A 23,820-nucleotide genomic window follows, 5' to 3' on the forward strand; every position below is an offset into this window, starting at 1 on the left:
CACTCCTAGCCCAGGTAGATCAGCAAACCCACCATGGGGCTGACAGGGAAGGTGGCCGTTGCCCTTCCCATCTTCAAGGGCAGCTGAGTGGCAAAAGCCGCAAGTCAGCCCCTTTCTGAGCCTCCCGGGGGATCCGGGTGATGAGGGACAGTACCATGTATAGAAAAAGATGCTTTATAGCAAGGGCAGGCTAGCAAAGAAAGGGACTCAGAGAAACTTATGGCTTGTCCTCTGGCACTGCCATCTAGTCATTCAGTGGCACTCCAGCCAGCAGGCAGTTCCCAGATAGGTCAAGCTGAGAGGCCGTGTTGATGACCCATTTCATTATCCCAGTAGTTATTTACCTACCATCGTAACAGCATTTCTCCCTGCCTTCTTCCTTGGGTCATAAAAGAGCCTTACTCTAGGAACAGGCGCTTCCCACCTTTCCTTTGACCCATCCCCACCCCAGTTGCCCAAGAGCACTCTTGCTCCCCAGGCTATTATTCGCCAACCACCAGCCTCGCAGAGATAACCTGAAGCATTTGCTTAGTTGCATATTCCTTGCAAGTGTGCAAACTCACTCACAGGTGTCGCATCATGCACAGGGCCAGCAGGAATCTGGGACCTGCTGGGAAAATATCAGGAAGGCATTGAAAAGGTGAAAGTCTCCTTTGAAATAGAAAGGGGGATCTGGAGGAGTTAGCGCAGAGGTACAAATTCCTAAAATGCATCGTGCACTGAGCAGGAAAAACTAGAGGCAAAAAAAAAATATCCGTTGGGGAACTGCAGTAAAGAAAGGGTGGGAAAAGACATGATCGCAGGGTGTGGGTGGGGGTTACAGTGAATAGATATTCAGTGGTGTTCTACAAACACTAATTATTTCTGCCTCTGTACTTGTCTTCTGGTGTCTGTGGAGTTTTTTTAGTGGGTTATTTTAAAAAATAATTAAAAAACCAAGCTGTACAAGAATTGTCAACAAAAACTGTTAGTTTCACTTAACGAGAACAAGAGGAAGAGTTAAGGAAACCAGAAAATGGGCAGTTAGGAATAATTTCCTGGCTACCAAAAATTATGTCAAACACAAAGCAGAAGATGAAAATGGAACTAGAAGGTGGGGAGGAGCTATGCACTTTGGTTAAATTTTTGCATTTGAATTCTGACCTGTTATTAAAATTTTCTGAGCCAGACAGAAAATTGAAGGCAGCCTGGGAACAGTGCTCAATGACAGTGACATTTCCTGACAGAGCAATTCTTTGCATATCAGTTGTACTAATTGTATTCGAACTGACAGCGACAGTTTAACCCATTCACCAGAGGAATTGTCTTGCTGCAAGACCAGTGATCTATGTTTTCATTTAGATGTCAATCTAGCCTTGTGCTGTGCATTTTAAAGGTACAATACCAATACAATAAACATCATCTTCCTTTGAAATGTTGCACAACAGAATCTTAAAAAAGCAGCTTATTTTCTCCTGCAGAAAAACTTAGAAAACTAAGGGGTTTTGCCCTTTTCAAAGCCACGTTGAATGAAATCACTTCTTGCCTAAGGCAGTTTTCTTTATATGACCATAAATGAAAATAATTTTGAGCGCCAGAAAGTGTTTTGCCTCCACAAATACCCAGAGTGCATCATACATTTGGAACAACTGAAATCTCAATGCCTGTGCCATTTTTTTCCAGTCCGAGTGGGTTTACATTTTTTACATGAGAGGCAGGAGACCCTATCAGGCTGGAAGACAGGAACATCAGATGAAAATCAGTTAAAGACATCCATTCGTTGTAGAAATTATTCTGCCCATAGAAAACTTAATCGTGGGTGGAAATGGAGAGAGATGAAAATCCTGTATGACTGGCCAAGCTCAGAGGGTTGGAAGCTGCTTTAGATGTGTATTTGGTTGTCCTTTGGAAATTGCCAAGCCTTATAAATGCTTCCCAGGCTCCTACAACACTGCTAGCTGCTGCAGAAAATATCACCAGAATAAATCTTCGGAAATTACACCCTGCCATTGGGTTGTACTGAAGATGATGGGTGCCTGAATAGACTATTGAAATACAGCTTAAGTAGTCACTAAATACAGTTATGGTGCGGAAAACTCCCAGATACAGGGTAGTTTATTTATATAAAATATGGGCTTAATGGCAAAAAGAGGAGAGAAGAAGAGGAGCTCTGGAGAGGGCATTGTAGGCACCCGCCAGGACCTGAAAACCTGTGGCTTTTTAACATGTGGCTGGTTTCTGCGTGATGCTGTTGACTTGGGTGGTGAATAGGTTATATACTGTGTTAAGAATTATAGGAATCACAGAATCATAGAGTGGTTAGAGTTGGAAGGCACCGCAAAGATCACCTAGTTCCAACCCCCCTGCCATGGGCAGGGACACCTCCCACTAGACCAGGTTGCTCAAAGCCCCATCCAGCCTGGCCTTGAACACCTCCAGGGATGGGACATCCACAGCTTCTCAGGACAACCTGTTCCAGTGTCTCACCACCCTCAGTGTAAAGAAATTCTTCCTAATATCTGATCTAAATCTACCCTCTTTCAGTTTAAACCCTCGTCCTATCACTACACTCCCTGATAAAGAGTCCCTCCCCAGCTTTCCTGTAGGCCCCGTTTACGTACCGGAAGGCTGCTATAAGGTCTCCCCAGAGCCTTCTCTTCTCCAGGCTGAACAGCCCCAACTCTCTCAGCCTGTCCTCGTAGCATAGGTGCTCCAGCCCTCAGACTAGGCAAAGAGTACAAGCAGAAAGTCTGAAGACAATTCCAGGAAAAAGTATGATTAAATGCAGAGAAAGAAGAAAAAATTTATAGAGAAATTACAGAAAGAAGGAAAAGATAGATGGAAAAAAAATAAGGAAGAGACTCTGGGTTATGCAGAAAGTCAACATAGAAATGTTAGCTTAAAAAAAAATCAAATAAACTGTTTGACATAGCACAGAAAACTGTGGTACCTGGCATCTGTCAATGTATTTGGGTTTTATGACCAATTTTGCAGAGCCACGCTATGAAGACCATGTTCACCTGGTAGCCCAGACTCAATTAGTGTGCTGTAGATTTTTCTTTAGGTGGAGTTTGATCTCTCTTCCCAAGGGCCCTTGAGAAATAAAAGCTGTAGAGCACTCTTAAAGCTTTTAGCGGAGAGACTTCAAAATTTTCCTTGCCAAGAGCTGAGGAAAAACTTAGACTAGGTGAATAAGCAACACAATGGTGAATGAATGTTTAACTGAAAGTGATGGACTTTCATCCAATGAAAAGGTTTTTTTGATAGACCTTGTGTGCAGGCTCAACATTAACTTGATCTATGTGTTTAGCGCAAGTAAGGATTCTGTGCATTACTGTATAGAGTGCAATGAGGTATCACATTCATGTTTAACTGCTGCCTAAAAATCCTTACAGATATAAAAACAAATGCAGTATTAAATGCATGTATTCCCATACAATCCTAATATGAAAGACAGATCATTTGAACAGGTTTAATTTCATGTAACTTCAGTCCCCTTAAAGTGAGTTGTCTAATTTCATGCTAGTCACACAGGCTTCCTTTACAGTAAATGGAATAAATAGGCATAGCTGAAAGATAAATAGTCTGGCCTACTTTAGAAGCTATTTTAGGATGAAACATATTATCTTTTGGAGGTGCTTGTTTCCCTTTGACAACAATGAAGAAAACCTACAGTGACTGTCTCAGAGTAATAGGTTTCACTTTTAGACCCCTAAATTATGGCAAATCACTTGCATCCTTTGTTACATGAGGGAGGGTCAAAGTGTAAAACACTGTTCTGCCAACAAGTACTGCTTTCACTTTTTCAGAAAACATGAGTTGTTGCCTGTTAGTGATTCAGACATGGAGTAATTCAAGAATCATCTGCTTTGTTCTGCCATTGTTTTCTCACTCTTCTCTACAGCTCTTGCTGGTCTATGTTTTAAAGGGTAATTAGCAGAAGTTTATGAAGAACCATAATATGATGCATTATTTTTAAAGTACAGGAATATTTCGTGGAGGCTTTATATTTCCATATTTTATATGCTCCACTGAATAGCATAGTAAAGTTAAAAATATCATCTGGTATGAATTTTTTAACAAACAAAAAGTCTTCAGATGTTTTTGAAAATTGTATAAAAATAGAACAAAAAAAAATCAAATGTAGAACAGCACATAGGAGTGCAGCTTATTTTGATAGGTGACTACAGAATGCTTATTCTTTGCTTTTACCCGGTGACTAGTTTTGAGTAGTAGCAGCAGTTCCCAAAACCTGTCCTGAGCTTTTGTCTCTGTATCTGAGTTGTGTACTTCGCACGGTACCACACCATAGATGATGTTGGGCTCATCTTCTGGACATTTTCCCAGTGTTATGTGGGAGAGTTCTTGTACATGTATCAAAATACGGTATTTCCACAAAATATACACAGGGATCTGTTTTCCTTTGAATGTTTGGAGCTTGCTGTTGTGAAATGCTTATGTCATCAGCCCAGTTAAGTAAATATTTGGGGTTCTATCTAAGCAGATCTCTTCCTGTGTGGCAGGTTACAGGCTGCCAATAAGAGGCAGTGTGGGGCACGTCCAGCTGTGCTTTGAATACACGCAACTGCATGTGATTCACTGCAGATATTGAAGACCTCCTTTTGTCATTTGTATGTTGCCAGTTTGTCTTATGACATTAATCTCATTTTGTGCTATTTTGAAATTACATATTCCTGCTAAGTAGGCTGTTTGCTTTTTTATTTGTTTGTTCAGGATTTTATTTGACCGTTTACTAGAAGTGCTTTAAAAATAGGAGCCACTCTTAGCAGAGCTACTGTAGTGTAACACCGTGATGTTAAAGCTGTCAAGGACACGAAATAGCATCATAACGTTCTGACTGAGCACAAGTGACTCTGCTGTAGTTTTGAGATTGTGGTTTGCAAGCCAATTGTCAGTAGAGGTAACTCATTAGCTACATGGCTTTCAGTAAAAGACTGTATAGTGGATTGGCAGTCACGTAATGTTTAGCAATATCCTCACAAGTGTTGTTTTTTGCAGAACATAGCTTCTCAAAAGGTTTGCTTCTCGGTAAGCAACCATGTTTATTTTGGGTCCCCAGACTCCCATCTCTTCCTTATTAAAACACCACCACCAAAGTAATATGCTTACCCTTTCCAAAGTAGGTTAAACTTTCTCAAAGTAGGCTAGGCCATGAGATGAGCCATCTTCTTGGAGAAGTGTTCACAGTGCTCAAGTACCCTGGGACTTGCTGGTCTCTTGTTCTAGACCCAGTGTAAGCAGACCACTGGATTTTCATGAGATGTGTTGAGGACCAGACAGATGGGTAAAATGCTGTGCAATATACACTGCAATCTCCAAAGGTAACTGAGGAATCCTGAGTGGCTGGTGTGGAGGCGGGATGTTCTAGCACAACCTAAATGACAAGTTGGTGCAGTGAAAGCACTAAATATCAAAGATCAAGAGGCTGTTTTCAGAGGCTGGTGTATGCCTGTGAATTTGTCCAAGCCAGATTCCACACTTCTGTTTTAGATGAGGATAAGAGATGAGGAATGGCTACTTCTCTGTCCTGAGAGTAAAAAAAAAACATTAAAAAAAAAAAGCAACAACCACACACCTACAAACCCTCCACTCTCCAAAAAAAAACCATTAATAAGAATTCACAGTTACTGATCAGAGAACAGTACAACAGTATATTGACCATTTTACTCTGAAGGCAATCATAGTTTGTCTAGAACATCAGATATTACAGCTGTTTTGAACCTATGTTTTTAACTTTTTTATTTTAAACTTGATTTTCTTCTGAAGTTGAACCTGACTTGTATTTAAAATAGATATGTAAATGAATGGAGCGTCTCACATAAGAGATCTGTTAATAAAGAACACATGAACAACTTCAGTTTTCTGCAGTCATTAAGAGCACTGATTAAGAGTGTATCTTCTCAGACTCTCATTGGACTTAATGTGTCAGTCATCTAGGGAAAAGTCAATAGTGTCAAAAAGGTGGCAGTCAGGAAGTTTCTTGAAAAGTTTTGATGACTAAAAAGTTAATCTTTTTCTGTAAACCACCATAAATTTTATATAACATATCTTCTAGCTTCTGTATTCAATGGCAAATGCAACCATGATTTATTTCTTTCGAAGCAGGGAGCTTACATCAGGTATTTCAGTGGTATTTTAATGAAGAGAAATGAAAAGGTGATATTTTTGTTCATGAAGTGAAAGGATCTTGTTTGAATCACCACAAGCATCCTTCACACTTGATGGGAGTTTGAATAATCTTAGAGACTTTTTTTAAGTGAGTGAGGAAAGGAGTGTCAAAAGAAAATCTCCAGTTCAGGGTAAAGTATTCTTATGTATATTGCATGGTATAAATGTGTAAATATTACCAGAGCTATTGGAAGATGGAGAACCTATCTCAATCATATCTCAGTCATACAGGAAGGAGAAGAGGGTTGAGGATTATTTTTCAGAAATACATTTTTCTGTTTGAAATGAAGATTCCGGTAAGGCCATGAAAGTTTTACCTATTTAGATGAGTTCAAATCAAATAACAATTTGAGACAGCATATTAACTTTAGTTCTTAAGAAATAATTCTTTGTTTAAAAAAAATATACAAAAAGGATAATAATATTTTTCCATATATATTCAAACTATGATTTTTTTCTTAAGGACATACAGAAAAAAATATCCTGTGATTTTTAATTTATTTTGTGTAATGAAACTATAATTTTGTTCTTGACTATTGAAGATTTTAAGTCATGCCCGTGCCTTTTAAGCAAATCAAATGTGGCTCTGAAAGTCAGATATTACAATAAGAAAACTACGACTCTTGAACACCAGCAGCTACACCACAGATGCCTTACTAAATCTTGGCATGATATTACGTGTGATGGGTGTCATGTGTCTAAAATCTTAACACAAATCATGAAATGAGTCAAGGATTATATACACCAAACATGAGATGAGTCTCTGTAAGCCACCCTTTATATTGGTCCACTAAGGGTGTGAGACTATGGGAGGCAGAACTCTGTCTAGCGTTTTTTTTTTTTTCCCATTGCCCCGAACAATTGCTTTGAACATGGATGTTAAAGAAATACTGCTTACTTGTGTGAGAAAATTTGTCACTCATAGTCAGGACCAATCTAGTCATCTTTAAAGCACAGATTGTCAGTTCAGTTTAGTTGGTGTTGAATTTGTGACTGACTGTAGTAAAGACATTGTCATTGAATGGCCATAAAAGAGTCATCCTTCCTACCAGTCTAAGATGATAAAATGCCTTTCCAGTGTTGATTAACATCCTTAGTGCTGCACCTAGGAAAATAATTAAATATATTTCTTGTATCTGAATTTGTACTGAGAAATTATTTTTGGACAATTTGACATATTTGTAGGACTCAATATAGAAGTTAGGATGCCATTACCAAAAGTGCAAAGCTCTAGGGAGGTTAAGGTGTTGGCAATATACTGTTTTAATCGGTACATCTGAATATGAAATCAAAGATAATACAGATTACACTGTAGGGAGACTAAATGACCAAATGTAAGTTTTGGTGATGTCTGTTATTGCTGGAATGTCAATAACAGTATATTGTCAATAAATTACAACACTCCACACAAGGAGGTGGCAATGATATGGCAACAGTATATTAAAAGTAATCACAACTCCAGCAAACTGTGTTTTGACAAATTAGGTGAGTTTTGTTTTGTTTTGTTGTCTTTGTTTTGTTTTGAATAGAAGCACTAGAAACATCTACTGCAAACTATTAGCTCTGCTGGAAAAAAAAAATTCCAAGATGCTTTAAAATACAATATATCCAAGTCAAATGAAATATTAATGGCCTAGATATCTACTGATATAACACAGTCACACAAACCTGCATCAAAGGGTTTCCTAAGTTATAAAGGAGCTATCCTTGTGATTGTGGAAACTGAGATTACATCTGGAAAAAAGGGCATTCTGAATTGATTCAAAAGAAGACGAAATTCTCTGAGAATGCGCTAATAGGAGAGCTCTAGACAAGTAACTGTGAAATCAGCAAGGATGTAAAATAGATCCTGTATTTAAAATAATTCACAAAATTACTGTGTGAGCTAATTAAAGAAGACTAGAGGGAGTTTTATTGCTTGGGGTGTTAAAAATTAGAGTGGATGAGACACTAGGGGGCCTGTTCAAAAACCTTTGAAACCTTTTGAAGTCATCAGAAGCCTGTCCCCTGAATTTCAGCAGGTTTTGAGTCAGCCATACATAGTTCTGCTAAAGGAATTACTCTCCATTGTTAGGACACGCAAGTATATCTCCTGAACGTGTTTTCCATTTTCTGACTTACACATTTCTATGTGTAGGGGAGTATAAAAACTTGTATTTTTTATCTCCCAGAATGAAATTAGTTGCAATATGAATAGAAATGAAAATAGATTTCCCACTTACATGATATAAGGTTATATATTTCCATATTTCTCGATATTAATAAAGGATATGAACTCTGTTCTTTGCTAGAATTCAAGACCTTTTGCTCGCCAAGGTACACAGAAAGCAGTAAATTTTCCAAGCAGAAAATTGCTGCTGAAGAAAATTTAGTAACTGAATTGGGAGTCAATAAGAATTGTAATTTCTCGTTATCGTTACTAATTAATTAGGTTGTGAAGCAGTGTGGACTCTAATATGGAATCTAACAGGAAAGAACCATCTATTTCCCGTAAGTTTTTCATTAGGTATTCCAACATTTTAGAATAAAATTTTTAAAACACTTTAAAATGGATGAGTACATTCCATTAGACTTGCATATTCATAACTCGGTTTTTCTCTCAATAAAGACCAGAAAAGTCCATGTGAAGTATGACTTCTACTCCTGTAAGTCTTGCATGACTGTGTTATACTTAAGAATAACTGTATTCAAAATTTACGATTTTCCTTGAAGGACTAGACTCCACCAGGCTATTTGCGCAGACATTTACGTATGTTTGCATGTGCAGATGCGTGCATGTGCTCCCAAAAAAGCCAGCTGGGTGAAATTACTCTTCCACTCATTAATGTGGCATCAGAACTGGCTGAAAGTGACGTCACTGAAATAAATGTAAATTCTGACCCTTAGATCTGGCATTCTGAGTAACAAAACAAACTGGAGGAGAGCAAAGCCACTGGCCACCAAAACCCCAGTGTCTGTGCCTGTGTTAGTGTCCAAGGGGATCCGCCTGGAGTTTGCTCTGTGGAGCCGTTCCCACGTGAAATGATAGCATAATGAAACTGGCTGATACGTGCTCACTCAAAATCTCTTCTGAAGTAGATCTGCTACGGACCACGTAACTATTCCACTCGTGTCTAAATTGTCATTAATTTATCTTTATATATAACCAAATTTCATACCTTCTAGCAATCTAACACATGAGACTAGCATATCCATTTTTAAGATAATTATAAACATGGCAATTTGGCATGCTTTATATATAACTTAAAGATCAGAGGTAAATTTATAGCTTTTTTTTGCCTTTTTTTTTTTTTTTTTGGTCGTAATTATCCACTCTGTACGCTCACAGCCTCATCCAACTAGTTTTTGCTTAGGTTAGAAAATTCCATTGGTTGAGCACCATTCATCTGTTTCTTCTTTAACTAAATCAGCTGTTCATGGTTAATAGAAACACAATGACCAAATATATATGTCAGTCACTTAGAAAATCAGGTAAAATTCCCAGTATGCGTGGGTTCTGGCACTCGGTATAGAAGGAGGTGCAACTTTTTAAAGTAGCTTTCAGATTAAAATGGCACTCTGAAAACGGACCTGTGAGAAGAAACAAATGGACCTTAAAATAGTCCAAGATCTGTTTTATACAATCAAAATCTTTTTCCCTTAGAGTTATAAGGCTTCTTAGTTACTGAAGCTTGAGTACGCATTTAAAAATACCGAAAAAAATTACACTTTAAAAAAAGTCCGAGTTGATCCATTGAAATTTACAATTTCTATTCATCCCTGAAGTGGTGAATTTGTGTCTCTAATACTTGAATAATCCATTCAGCGTCTTCCACTGGAGAAAAACCAGGTAAACAAAGAAGTGGAGCTGAAAAACCAAGACAATGATGTTTTAAAAAAATCTTACATTAAATTATAGCAGCAGAGTTTTTACTGTTTGCATTTTATTATATCTGTATTTCTCAGTGAGGAGTAAACAATAGCTTTTTTTCAAAGATAATGACATTCTGCCCAGTAGTTTGATCTGTTTAAATAGTTTGTTCAACAGACAAGGTATGAAGACAGAAAATACCCCCCAAAACCTCCCTCTTCAGTCTCTCTTATAATTTAATTATTCTATAATGTATTCCTTGGCATAAGAGCGTGCTACAAATTAACAAGAAATGATGTAAATTGATGCAACATCACTTCAGTACTATAAGTTTGAAGTTAGTGAGGAAAAAAACACCAATTTTCTGGCTTTCTATCATGACTAAATACAGAATTAAAAATACTTGCAAGTGTATCACTTGAAATCAACTGATATATGGAACAACAGAAATTCGTTTTTAGTGTTCCCATATTAAAGTGTCTGTTTATGTTTGTAGTATAAAAAAATGAAAATAAAATGCCAGCGCTGCTCATACTTTTTGGAAAGAAAGCTCAACAGTAAATCTTTTGGAATAATAACAACATGAAAAAGTGGTAGTGAACCTAGCATAACCGTGTAAGGGAGGCCAGACACTCAGTCCTGACAAAACTGGTTGAAAGTCATTCTGATCTTTTGGCTATAAACAATCCCCAGTGAATAGAATTTGACATCAGATTTTGTCAGTGAGTTGGTTTATGTAACAAAACCATTACAGACTAGGCAGAAATGGCATGCTTTACTCAGGAAAAGCTTAGAAAAAAAGGTAGTGTAGGCATTGCATAATTTCTCTGCATATAACTTAGATGAAGGATGGGCTTCATATAGTATGTGAGTCTTGCAAAAACCTCAAGACTAACAGTCCATGGACTGGCAGCATCCAGGGAGAGTTTGGACAAGTGCATAATTGAGTACCGACATCAAAGAGGGTATGGGAAACATCATCCTCTCTTTGACCATAATAAAAAAGATGTCGTGATGACCAAATTTGGTTTGATAAAAGATTCTTATGTCAAAACAAACTTTTAGCCAACAATTTTTGCTAGAGTGCAAAGCATCACTGCAGCATTTTCCAATAAGGGGAAAGATACATCACATCACAGGATTCAAGTGGATGTTTTCCCTGAATACTGTTTGATTCATTTTTCTTTTGCTATCTATTCATAAGAAGGCTAGAATGAATCTTCAAACAATACGCTGTACATATTGATAATAATTTCTGAGGCCCTATTTTCTTCCAGTATGTTTCAGTTCCCCAAAAACTACTGTTCTATTGAAAAAAACAAAACAAAACAAAACAAAACAAACTACTAAATTGCTGTGGGAACAAAAATAGCAAAAATTGGTAGCCAGTCAGAAAGTTTTCACTTTTACACAAAAGTTTCTTCATCTCTACAGTTAAGGCCTAAATAATATATTTTTTAATATTTATAGAATATTTTCATCTGCAGAAATCAAAATACTGTGAAAAAATGTATATCAATATGTCTTTGTGGAGATGTGAACCTGATAATCTCATAAGTCACATAAATTTCCTGAGGTCACACAGGAAGCTAGTAGAATACGTAGGAATAGACCAGGCGTTTTGCTCATCCTTTAAAACCCTTTGCCCCCCGAAATTGATTCTAAATTCATTAAAGGTAGGATTTTCCTCAGTGCTTGTGACAGAAAAGATTTCCTCTGCATATGGGAAGACAATTTCAATGCAATTTATGACTTTCCAGAAGCTTCATGCTGTTTTTGTGAGAAATAAAAAATTTTGCCACGTCATTGGAAGGCTTAGCTCTTATAAGATCAAGGTTTAAATAATTTGCATATGCCTTTACCAGCAGTTTAAAAGAATCTAAATATTAGATGAGGCTTTCTATGGTTCATGGACTGACAAATTTTAGGTTTTATTTTTGATTGTGCAATTAGTGGCAGCAGAAGTATTAATAACTGGACATTTGTAGAGTGATAGTTATTTCAAAGTTCCAGTAAGATTTAAAGATGTGTTTTGCTGTTTGCTATCCAAGTATAGAAAATTCCTAACCTGAAAAGCTAATTTCTAATAGGACGTGATAAAATGAAAGTAGTGACTTAGGATATGACATTCAAACATATAAATGTAGAGCTGAATTTTATATCAAATTTCCTCCAGGGCTCATATCTATGAACACGGAAACTTGCTAATGCAACCTGAATGATTAGGTTGTGTAACTCCCTAAGTTATTTCAAAATTTATTTTGAAAATTGTGCTATTTATATATGAAACAAGTTGGATGGCAAAATCCTTATAAACAAAGGTGGAAGCTTATTGACAATATGAAACTTATATTTAATTATGTTACTCGTCATCCATTCTAAAATCTAAAAAACTGCAAACATAAACATTTATTTATTGCACCAAAAGTTTGAAATCAATTTTCTCAAAAAAGGTAAACTTAGATTCCAATTTAACTCTGCAGAAATGTCTATGTGATGTAGGGAAGTAAGGAAATGGAAAATAGTGACATATGCAATACATCTCAGTCATCTAACATTGCTTGATGATGCTACTACTAGTTTTATCAATTGTTTTCAGATGAGATTTATGCGTAGGTTAAAAATAATTTCAGATTGTATTAAGCATTTATTTTTGTAATCTTAATTTATAGCAGTCTGTTGCCATTCACACTTCAATGTGTAATTGCTTCAATGACGGGATTTCTGTATTAACTGAGAGATAACTGAATGTTTTGAGAGGTTGCAAAAATCATTATTAGTTCCAGTTGACTATAATAATAAGCAGTCCTCATAAATAAGGTGAGTGAAATTTAGAAAATTAACTCCACCAAATAAGGCTGTCTTGGAGCCCATGTAATTGGTCAGATGCTTCTAACATTCTCCCTCAGCAATGTAATGTTATGTGCACAAAGATATTCCTCTAGCATTAAACATTATCTCTCTGAAAATTAGTAGCTGATAAATTAGGTGCTGATGGGGAGCCAACAGAGTGCAGTCAACTGTGAGTGTGAAGATAGCACTATTTGCATTCCGTATTATTCATAAAGAATTACAGGACGCCCACACATCTGACATTAGAACGCATGAGCAGTAGATTAAAAATCATACTGTATTAAAAGTATAAAATGAAGTGGAAATGAAAATACATTTTGGCCATTATAAAAGAGTAGTGTTTGTTCAGTATTTCCCGACTGCTCTCTGAATTTCTGCACCGGCTGTCTTTTCAAGCAAAAGAAAGCTTTACCTTTCTCCTAGAAGTTTTCTGCCTTTAGATTTCAGTAGACCTCATCGCCTAGGAATTACATCAGAGACTGTTTTGCAAACCCTAAGTCAGACTGGAGCTGACAACTCAGAGGTGATATTTTTCTCTGTTTTGTTTCTCCTTTTTTGCGGTTGTAACTTTAAATAGTCTTAATGTGAATTTCTAATATTGAAAGGTTATTACTGAAGTTAATGCATCTGTCTTAGGGGGTGATAGAATGTATCTGAACCCTTATATTCTGCTGAACTGTAAACGTGCTTGTCTTAAAATAACTACAGATTGTAATATATGATCAACGTTGCAAAAATATGACAGAAGAGAAATAGAACATGCCTGGTAAGATACACGCCCGGAAGTTGGCGCAAAACTCACAGGAGTCAAAGGGAGACTGTTCACAACATCAGTGAATTTTGGTTCAGCCCCATGCTCCTGAAATCACAACATATATCTGCAAATGTGTAACTGCTTTCATTTACCTTGTAATTTTCATGATCCTTGAGCTTCCCCTTTCTATGAGGCCTTTCAAGCCGAAAGAAGTTCACTGACATTTTGTGACGGAAATGTGATTGACACAAATATATATACTTATATTTTAATCCAAAATACGAGCTCTACAATCAGATGCTTAAATTCTATTAGACATTTGCCCCTGATGCTTACATTGGTATACTGTAAATCAGGAATAATCCCTCTAAAATCACACTGATTCGGGGATCTTTACAGGAATAAACACAGTCAATCATCTCTGCCCATGATCCTGACCACCCGTCAGCTGTGGTCCAGGTGGTGAGGAGCTTTGGTAGAGTGCTGAACCTGAGGTTATATACCTCAAAACCACACAGCTTCTGGATCAGGAGGCTGTAGAAACAGTGATTTTGTTTGATTTGACAATTCATTTGTTTGATTTGACAACGTCTGTCATACTCTTGAGCAGAATTTTTCATCAACTCTCCAGGAAATGTGAAGAGCAACAGAGTAGAGGAGTTTGCAAATTAAATCACAATAGTTAAGGGGTAGGCATACTTAGCTTCTGAGAGACTTAATGAACCTTCATTACATAGTTAGCATGATAGCAAAACAAATTTGAAGATGGCAGATGCAAAATAAAGAATATTAAAATATATACTTGAATTATCCATTTACCTCACTGGACCTAAAGATATTGGAATTGTTTCTGCTGAGGACCAAGGTACATTTCAGAAAGGTTTTTTTAATAACTCTGTTTAGTGCACAGGAGCTTTCAAATAGGTAATGATGTTAAAGAGATCAAAGACCAAATAGAAAATAATATGAAGAGTATTCAGTATCATTTTATCAGTTTAAATTTCATGTGCTAAATTTTAATCATCTCATTTAAGAAAAATGGAAATTATCTGGAGAACAAAATAAATGCATGAAGAGAGCTTGAGAAGTCTGAAGCTAACTTGTATACAAGACAAGTAAGGTTTAATAGTAAGATGTAACACATTAGAAGTACTGGTAATGTAATCATGGCCTCTGTTGTGTCTTTTATCTTTATACCAAACAAAAGGAATAGTCACTAAAATTGAAAATGGTCACTAATATTGAATGACAACACAGTTAATTATTTTCTATTGTCCTTTCCTTTGCATTATGTTGAATTTGTCTGTGAGTAAATTGAGATGTAGTTTGAAACTATTAAAAAAAAACACTGAGAGATACATGTGACTGAAAAATACCCATAGTCATATCAGATAAAGCATGTCCTTTTTAGAAGGGATACAAACCCATAATTTCTAAGTTTAGGGCAAACCATTCACTAATGGCATTTTTTTGCCTATGGCTTGATTGTTTCAGAATTGTCAACTGAAGAGTTCCTTTCACCTTCGTTTGAAGCGTGGGGTGGTGGCCTCTGTCAAAGATGTGGTAGTGGGTTAGACGGATAATTGCTCTGATTCCTTATGACAGCTCAAATAATTCTGTATCAAATCAAAGGGGAAGAAAATCAAGCTCATGCATTTTGCTGAAGATGAAAGCAACTGTCTAGTGTGGTGGAGTTTTTTGGGGGAGGCTAATTCTTGCAAGCATTTCTGCTACACCTAAATAGTCCTGAAGTGAGGATTTCTGGAGATCGTGCCAAAATGCAATTCATTGTAGAAATAGCGGTGCTAATTTAAGTGCTGGAAAAGGTCTAAAGCTGAAAGCTGTATGAGCATGGCCTTTTGCCTGTACTAATACACTCTGCCGTGCTACAAGCCTCATTTACCCAGGCGAAATGCACCAGTAGGTATGAGGATGTTCATTCTGATATCTGCGCCGGTTTATCTGTGACCAGTTAAATACATGTGTGATACCACATTCTGCTGCATGTACTTATCCTTCTGGAACAAACATCCAGTAGTGAGTGCGTCGGGCACTTAGACTGGTTAGAGACATTTTAAGCTTTTTTGGTCCATTAGATTGACGAAGAAAATAAAAATAGATGTAGCTACCTTTCAACGTCTACATGATTACCAGATTTGTATAACGAAGTCATCAGTTCATTAGAGAAATAGCAGGAGCTGTTCTTTTTATTCTGAAGGGTGCTTGAGAGTCCTTCCCTTCCTTCTTGGCTTGCTTTTGGCTTTCAAGGAGAGTATGCACAAACAGCCATGGGTTATATTTAACGAATGCAACAATAAACTTTTCTTCTGTGCAATCTCTACTGCTGAACAAGTACATCAGGACACAGAGAACATTCTGTTTTTCATCCATGTTCTGTTGCTTTTTTGTGTTTGTTTTTGCACTGTTTTGGACAGCTGTGATCACTGGAAGGACAAAATGCTGATCACAAGATGAAGGGAAGCTTAGAGACAGAAAAAGAGACAATGTTTCTGGGAGGAAAAAGAATATATGGATAAAAAAGGAAAATGCCAGGATTCATTATTCTCAGAACAATGTATCTCTCATATTCTCTGTAATGACTAATATTGTGTGGATCCAGCAACACTGAGTTCTGCACTCCTCTAGTGTTCACTTTTGATGGAAGTTGATTACCTAATTTAGACCACTTATAAAAATCCCAGTATAATTCAGTTAGTAAAAGCCTGCAATGGAAAAAAACAGAAAAACAACATTTTCTTGATAGACTGCTTGTCAAGCGGCAAAAGGAGAGGAGTGAGAGTGTAGAAATATGAGGTCAAATGGTCTTGACCACCCCTGGATTTACAGCAGTAGCACTTAGAGAAGCACTTAGCTCCTAATCTCTAATGCCAGACAAGTAGGGAGATCTTGAGCAAGTCATAAATTTCTTGCGTGCATTTCTATAGATAGCTGTACGATGGCCTGTACAACCCTATGCTTCTTGGGGCCATGGGGGCACCTGGGGCATCTTCAAACCTCATCTAAGCCAAACAAGCCTTCCAGGCTGTCAGACAGGGTCCACTGAATCAGCTCTTCATTGGTCACGTGACCAGTAACCGTCCTTACTGGGCGACCAGCGAAGTCAGAAACACATCAGATGAATTTTCCTGTACTGGATGAATATCCTAAGTCTGAGAATAGTACATGGTACGCAGCAGTGATGGAGTAAATTTCATGCATTGGGCTTTCCATCTTTTTATGTAACGTCTGCTATTTTTTGTTATCCTAGCACTTTGGTTAGTTGTTTGTTATGTTATATCTTTAGCTAGACAGAGAACCTACAAAGCATAAAATGGTAATGAGTCCTCTAAGCAAGAAGACGGTAGCGTTCTGCTTTGCCTGGCTCAAGCTGTAGCTTCTCTGGGATTTTTTTACCATACCCAAAATACAGCAAATTCCAGGGAGAAATGTATGTACTGGTATATACGGAATATACCATTAGCTCCCTACACATAGGTATTTTGGAGAGGAAAGGATATTGCTTTAGTCAGGAATCAAGATGATTTTTTTAGATTTATCATGGGATTGCTCAATGCACTCGCTTGTCAATGCCTTTATTTTTAGTATTATCTGACATGGAAACAAATCCTCCTGCTGACTTGCCCGTATTCTTCCACGTAGTGCCTGGAATTTTCTGGGAAATGCTGACCGGGAATCGCAATGGTATGGGAGGCTGCTCAGCTCGTGCTGTTGAAAGTGGCATATTCAAATGTCAAGCGCTGAGTGAACAACTGATTTCCACAATTCCATAATTAAGTCCTTTCTCATGCATTTATAGTTCAGGGCTGTAGCCTTTTTCTCATTTTATGGTCCCAGGTGGGAGAAGCAGCTGGTTGGCTGATCTTGTGTGGGTGATCAGCTGGGCCTGGCGTGTATTCACGGAAGAGAAAATTGCAGTGCAAAGGTGCGCTCCTTAAGAGGACATACTGTGTGCCCAGGTTGCTATCACAGCCTGCCCCACACAGCAGCCAGATGATCCTCTACTTTTCACGCGAACGAGTATGTCAAATGTAGTAGTTCCACAGACTCCTCTACGTGTCCTAGTACAGAGGTGGTGCATACGTCAGGTAAGACTCATTGGGGAACTCAAGATTACATTTCATGCATAGGCTGAATTACATACCTATTTTACATATATGTATATACATACATTTTGTGTCCGAGTCATGCAAGTTGAGATCCATATATAAATGTTGAAAATCTGGTATTTGCAAATAGAAATTGCTTGACAAGTAACAGGATGCTGCTCCAGAATGCACTGAGATAATAAAGTCTTAATGTGACAAGATTTAGATTTATCCTAAACAAGTGGACTGTATTTAACCTTGCAAATGTTAATATGACTTGAAAAGAAAAGAAAAAAAAAAAAGGCATTTGTGTCAATGTGGTTAATAGCCCATTTTTTCAACTTAAGATAACACATATTTCTTGCCTTTTTAGGAAAAGGTATAATTGTGGTAAATGCCAGATTCTGCATTTTTCATTATCCTTAGTTACAAATGCTGATATTAAGGTTGACTGATTCAAAATACGACGCTTTACACTATGGACCAAAACATGAAGTAACGAGTTTATGTGGCAGATAGCAATGAGTAAGCCTGGACAGCACAGGCTTACCAGTAAGACAACCTTCAGGCTATGCAGTTTTGTGTTCTCGCTTTATTACACATTCTCTAAAAGAAAAAATCCTTCTCAATGATTAAATCCCTCAGTCAGACAACAACGGCATAGACTGGATAAGGAGGCTGGAGAGTGTACCTGCTTGCAACATATCTCTCCATAATCTGACTTTTTAGACTTACCTACAGTATGTGTGTGTGTAGCATTCAAACATCATTCTTCAATCACCTGAAAAAAAAAAAAAACCCAGCCTAAAATATTATTTTTGTTTTGTTTGTGGACTTGTTTCACAAGATTACAAGAGTTTTAGCAGTGTTCTATTTTTAGAAAGATCGGGAGAGGTATATTGAACGTGGAAGAAAGGTCATTGTAGAGGATAATGGAGTAAAGGTTGTTTTGTGATAGGTCGACAAAGAAACCTGAGCTGCTAAAGGACAAAATAGGCAAAAATGAGGTTGAAAGTAGTAAAGAAGTGATGGCCACTGATAGATCATGGGCTTACAAGGTACCGAGCAGAAAGACATGGAGAAGATGAATGATTCTGAAGGAGACCAAATGCATCCAGTGAGACACAGAAAAAGAAACAAAGCAGACTGATGACAAGGTTGAGCAAGTGGTAAATGGATGAGTTGATCCATGACTGCAACTGGGTCTGGGAGGTGGTGCTAAGGAGTCGAAGGGGATGTCATTGCAGCTGCACCAGTTACCCAGTATGAAAAAACCAGATGAGCTCAGTCAGAGCATTATTTTTCTCTATTTTCCTCAGTCTGTGTAAGCTTTAAAATATTACATGTGTCCTATCTATATTAAATTTTTTGAAGGTCTGAACTTTGGCAATGTCCATAACGTAATAGATAGAGTTGAGGGATTGTTTGATTCATAACTCTTTTTATTTCTTTGAGTATTCACACATATGAATTTAGATTTATATATCTAGATATATATTTAAGGAGATTGAAGCCAGTAGGAAAAGTTGGTAAACTGCCTGCAGTTTTCTCTGCTTATATTAAACATGAACATACTGAATGCTAAAGCCGTCATTATCACACAATCAAGGTTGAGGCGCCATTGCGGAGCTGTAAACTCAGGAGCTAATCTTTTCAAGGGCTTAAAGAAATTAGATGAATAAATCTCATCCTGGAAGAAAGTACCTTTTTTATGTGGATGGGTGGGATTTATTCACTGTAGGCAGCCTTCTTCCCATATGATGAATATAGAGGCAAGTTTGATTTGGCTTCTGATTTTAAAGAAAACGTCCCTGTCTGAAACATGGGGGAAATCATGTTAACAAGGTTTGTCCACGTGTGTCCTCTGGCTACAGGAAACAACAAATCGAATCGAAAGGCTCTCTCTCCTGGGACACTTCTTCAGAGACTGCCTTTGGAGATGGCTGTAAAGGTGAAATGGCATCTTTTGCAGAGTTTCTATAGCCCTTACTACTCTCCTCTAGTATTTTTCCATCTTTTCTCTTTTTCTATATTCCTCAATTATAGAGGGAGGATATCATTTGAACAATTTCATTTCCGGTGGGCAATTAGCATACCAGTATAATTGGCCCTATGGTTTTCTCCCAGACAGAGACAGAAAGGAGAGAAAGGACTTGACTTTTTCTGACCTCCATAGTTAGTATCCTAAAAATGGGCTTGAGGGAAACGTCTCAATCTTGCTAAAACCCACCATTCTGAGACTGCATCTGCCCCCCACTCTCCTGTGCCATAGCTGTGACTGACCTCCACAAAGTCTCGTCACACATTCATGTGAGCGCTATCTGCTTTTAATTTTATAAGTAGGAAAGAGATTCAATGAAGCAAGTTACTAACGGTAAAATTTTAAAATACACAGCAGTTTATCCTGCAATGAAAGCCAATGCCTGACAAATAAAATTACAGCAGCAATAAAGGAGAAGTGTCCCAGTCTACAAAGCTAATGATATCGTTGGTAATTAAGATACAAAACTAATGTAAGCGCTGCAGTTTCTAATGTATAGCAGAGCTGGTGGAGTGCTTTTGTCTGTTCTATTTTCTTTCTGAGTGAACAGATAATAGGTTCATGGTTTAAGTTGAGAATAAACTGTATTACAACATTAAGTCCTTAATTACTTGACCATTTGGAGTACAATTAAATATCTCTAAAAAGTGGTTGTTAGTTTGGTTAGCATTCCCGAGTTTTAAATGAAAAACTGAATGATATTTTAAATCTAATTTACTTAAACAGACAAAACAAATCTTGCTGTGAGCACTTACCAAAGTTAATCTCCACTTGTGCTTTTTATAAATTGGGAAAACCAGCTGGTTTCAACCTCCCTTTTCAGCCTGGGTTTCTTTCAGTGGTAGTGAACTGGCGTCTTGTTGAATAGGTATTATCTTGAACTACAGTAATTTTTATTCAAAAGTGTGCTGCTGTCATATGATTAAAAAAAAAAAGGTAAAAACCTACCTAAAGCTTTGAGATAACAGAAGATATGGCAGTAATCTTATATTTAGATTGTCTTTTCTGCAAATAATTGTGCAGACTTTTCAGCTGGAGATTTGAATGATCAGTAGTCACTTTCAATTAATTAACTCTCGTATTTAAAGAGAGAGGCCATCTTTTTTCATCCAGTTTCTATTTATTCTGCATTGTCCATCTGGAGTCATAAAAGGAAGAGAAACAAAATGTTCTGAAATGTTTTCATGGGCATGTATTTGTGATTTTGTATATTTTTGGCATAATAGCCCATTTCGATGTTACCTGATTATAGGAGAGGTATCCATCAGCATCCCTCTGTAATTTGATTTTGTGCTGATCCCGTTTCATACAGGGTTATATTTCAAACTGTGTATGCAGCAGAGCTGTCTGGCAGCAAAGTCTATGGAGCCAAGTAGGGATTTGCTACCAGATAATTTAATCCTTTACTTTCTGCACTTTTTTGAACTCTTCTTATCCTACTTCTCTGTCATTTGCACCCCACAGGCCAATGTGAAAATAATCAGTCATTGCATGAACGTTAGTAAAAAATAAAATTTGTCTGATGATGGAAGGATATACTGGAGCTAGGTACATACCGTATTTTATTTTTGAAGAGCATTGCACTGAATAACTCCTGAAACGTGAAGGGGGCATATTTTTCATATGTATAATACTGAGCAGTTTCCTAGCTGATGGTTGAATTTATTTGTATACAGGAGCAAGACAATATAATAATGATGTATTTCATTTAGACCGAATTGACCATATCTGTAATATAACTCCACCAAAGATCACAGAAATACGCCAACAAAGAGTTTGACCCTACTACGTACAGAATTCAACATTTAAATAGCTTCTGAGTTTGAGTACGGAGACCTTAGTCAGTGTAGCCCCATGCCAAAGCTATATAGGTTGAAAGGAAAAAAAATAAAATTGAAATTGAAATCAGAGAGTATAAGCAAAATAAATTCACGCAAAAATTATTAAAGAATCTTTTTCAGGCTGAAGATATTGGTTAGAATTGGCTTTTTACCCACACACAAATATAAGTCAGAACAGAATAATCCTGTCACTGAGTTTTGAGTGGACAAGTGTGAATTATGGCTATTTTTCCAAATTTGTCAAAGCAAACCACAGTAGCAAGAGAAGAACATATTCTCAGTATAAATGGCTATGACAGCCACAAACAGGCACTCTAATGTGGTACCCACAGTTTTAGTCAACAACTACGGCAATCTGTCCTCCACAACCACCTCTCTTTATTTTTGATTATTTCACGGCTTGAGACACCACCGGGCAAGTTGCTTTCCTTCTCTGCAGGAGCTGCCGCAGCCTGTTTTGCCAGTGCTGTGAAGTGTAGTGAGGCTCAGGATGGCTGTGAGATCTCTGGGAGAGAGACATGAGTAAAGAGAGGAAAAATAAGAAGGTAGTCAGGCAGACAGAAGGGAAAACGGAGCAAAATCTCATGCGTGCCGGGTAGGATTTTTTCGGTGCCCTGGTACGTATCAGAAATCCTTGTGGCTTGTGTCTAGGTGTCCCAGCGGTCAGGGCTCACTAGCAAAGGGCGGAGTTTCTAGACCACAACAGAGATTCACTGGCTTTTGCCAAAGGATTACCCCAGGAATCTTTAAGTCTTTCTTTTGAAATTAAAAAAAAAAAAAAAGAAAAGAAAAGGGGGAAAGCAGAGAGAGACTGGACTTTATTTCATTCATCCTTAAGCCTCATTTCTGTTATCCTTCTCAGTACAGAGATTTCTGATGTTGTTTATTCTAGTTTGTTGGTGAAGATTCTAACAGTCCTCGGATTCCATCATCTGTCCTTTATGCCTGCGTTCACCTGGAGGTTTGTTGCCTTCTCGTGCCCTTGCTATCAGAATTCCATCTTGCCCATTAGCGTAACACTTTATGAACTTGCTAGAGCTGAGATTGCAGTTGAGATAGATCTATAGGCCCGCGTTACAACAGTAAGATACAGAAACAGTGAAGCTTTCCCATACGGCTCGGTGACTGTCCGTCACTTTCACATGAGTTACTCTCATGCAATTCTACTTTGGGGTTTTTTCTGGCCAGATATTACCCCTTACGTCTATTTGAAAAAGACACAGAATGATACCCCATGGATCACCAGTGACTGGTTTTCGTGCTCGACCTGAGAAATGCTGAGAAAAGCTTTGTTCATTTAAGACTGGCTGGTGGAAGGTTTGCCATTGTCTTAAATGAGCAGAGGAGCAGGCTGCGTGGTTATGATGCTGTGTACCTCAGAGATAGCTTTAGTACCTGAAAATGTCCTATTCAGGGAACCTGAGTGAGGACACGTCTCATGTACTCACTTACCTATCTGCTGCTATGAAGTCCTCTTCAGAGATACTCCCACAAGGGAGGTTCTGACAGAGGGTCAGACACCCCTCGTATCAGCCACTTCTAACTTCATTTGGACTCGACACCACCTTTCTTCAGTTTATGTGGGCAAGCACAGTAATTCTGCAGATGTAAGGGGACAAATAAGAAATTTGGCATTTAAACCGGCTTTATACTTGGAAGAGTCTTTTCTGACTTTGTGTGTGAAAGACTGAAAAATATTTTCCCACATAGGATAAAAATATATATATATATATTTTGACCCATGTCTTTACACGTCTTTGCCATCTAGTGAATTTCTTCTTTTGCTATTGATTAAGTTGACATAACTGCTACAGACAGGGGTAAATAATGCCATTATTTGTAGGACTCCCAGAGCAGACCACTTCTGGACCTGTGGTCTTATTTTTGCTTTTGCGTTTCCATTTGTATCCCCTGACATTTGCCTGGAGCTCGACTGGTTTATGTTATAACCTTTGCCTGTAGAGTGCAAAGGAAGGTGAAAAGACCTGTTTCTGATGTATTTACTCCATTCTCATTGTTTTAATTGTGAGGATCAATTAGAGCTTTAGGTTGAACGGCTCAAAGTTTCTGCAAGCACAGCAGAGCTTTTTCTTTGTAGCATTATTTGCATGGGAGGCAGGGATCACCCACCCCCACTGCCTGTGCATGGCTGCCTTTGCCTTCCCTCTAAAAACTTTTGAACTTGGTGTATTTTAACTGGATGTGAC

General features: G+C 37.7%; 1 protein-coding gene across 14 annotated transcripts in view; it reads left to right on the forward strand.

Annotated features, from left to right (window-relative positions):
* Positions 1 to 23,820, forward strand: part of MAGI2 (membrane associated guanylate kinase, WW and PDZ domain containing 2) — a 757,683-nt gene that overhangs the window by 305,101 nt on the left and 428,762 nt on the right. Inside the window, exon 1 of one of the 14 annotated variants that reach the window (XM_074593550.1) lies at positions 13,376 to 13,394. The exons of the other annotated variants lie outside the window; for them this stretch is intronic. The gene's annotated coding sequence lies outside the window, so the exon portion shown is untranslated. Of the gene's footprint in view, positions 1 to 13,375; positions 13,395 to 23,820 lie in introns of those variants that run through there. 14 annotated transcript variants of the gene reach the window in all.

This window comes from Larus michahellis, chromosome 1 (assembly GCF_964199755.1).
Source record: "Larus michahellis chromosome 1, bLarMic1.1, whole genome shotgun sequence".
Taxonomy (NCBI): domain Eukaryota; kingdom Metazoa; phylum Chordata; class Aves; order Charadriiformes; family Laridae; genus Larus; species Larus michahellis.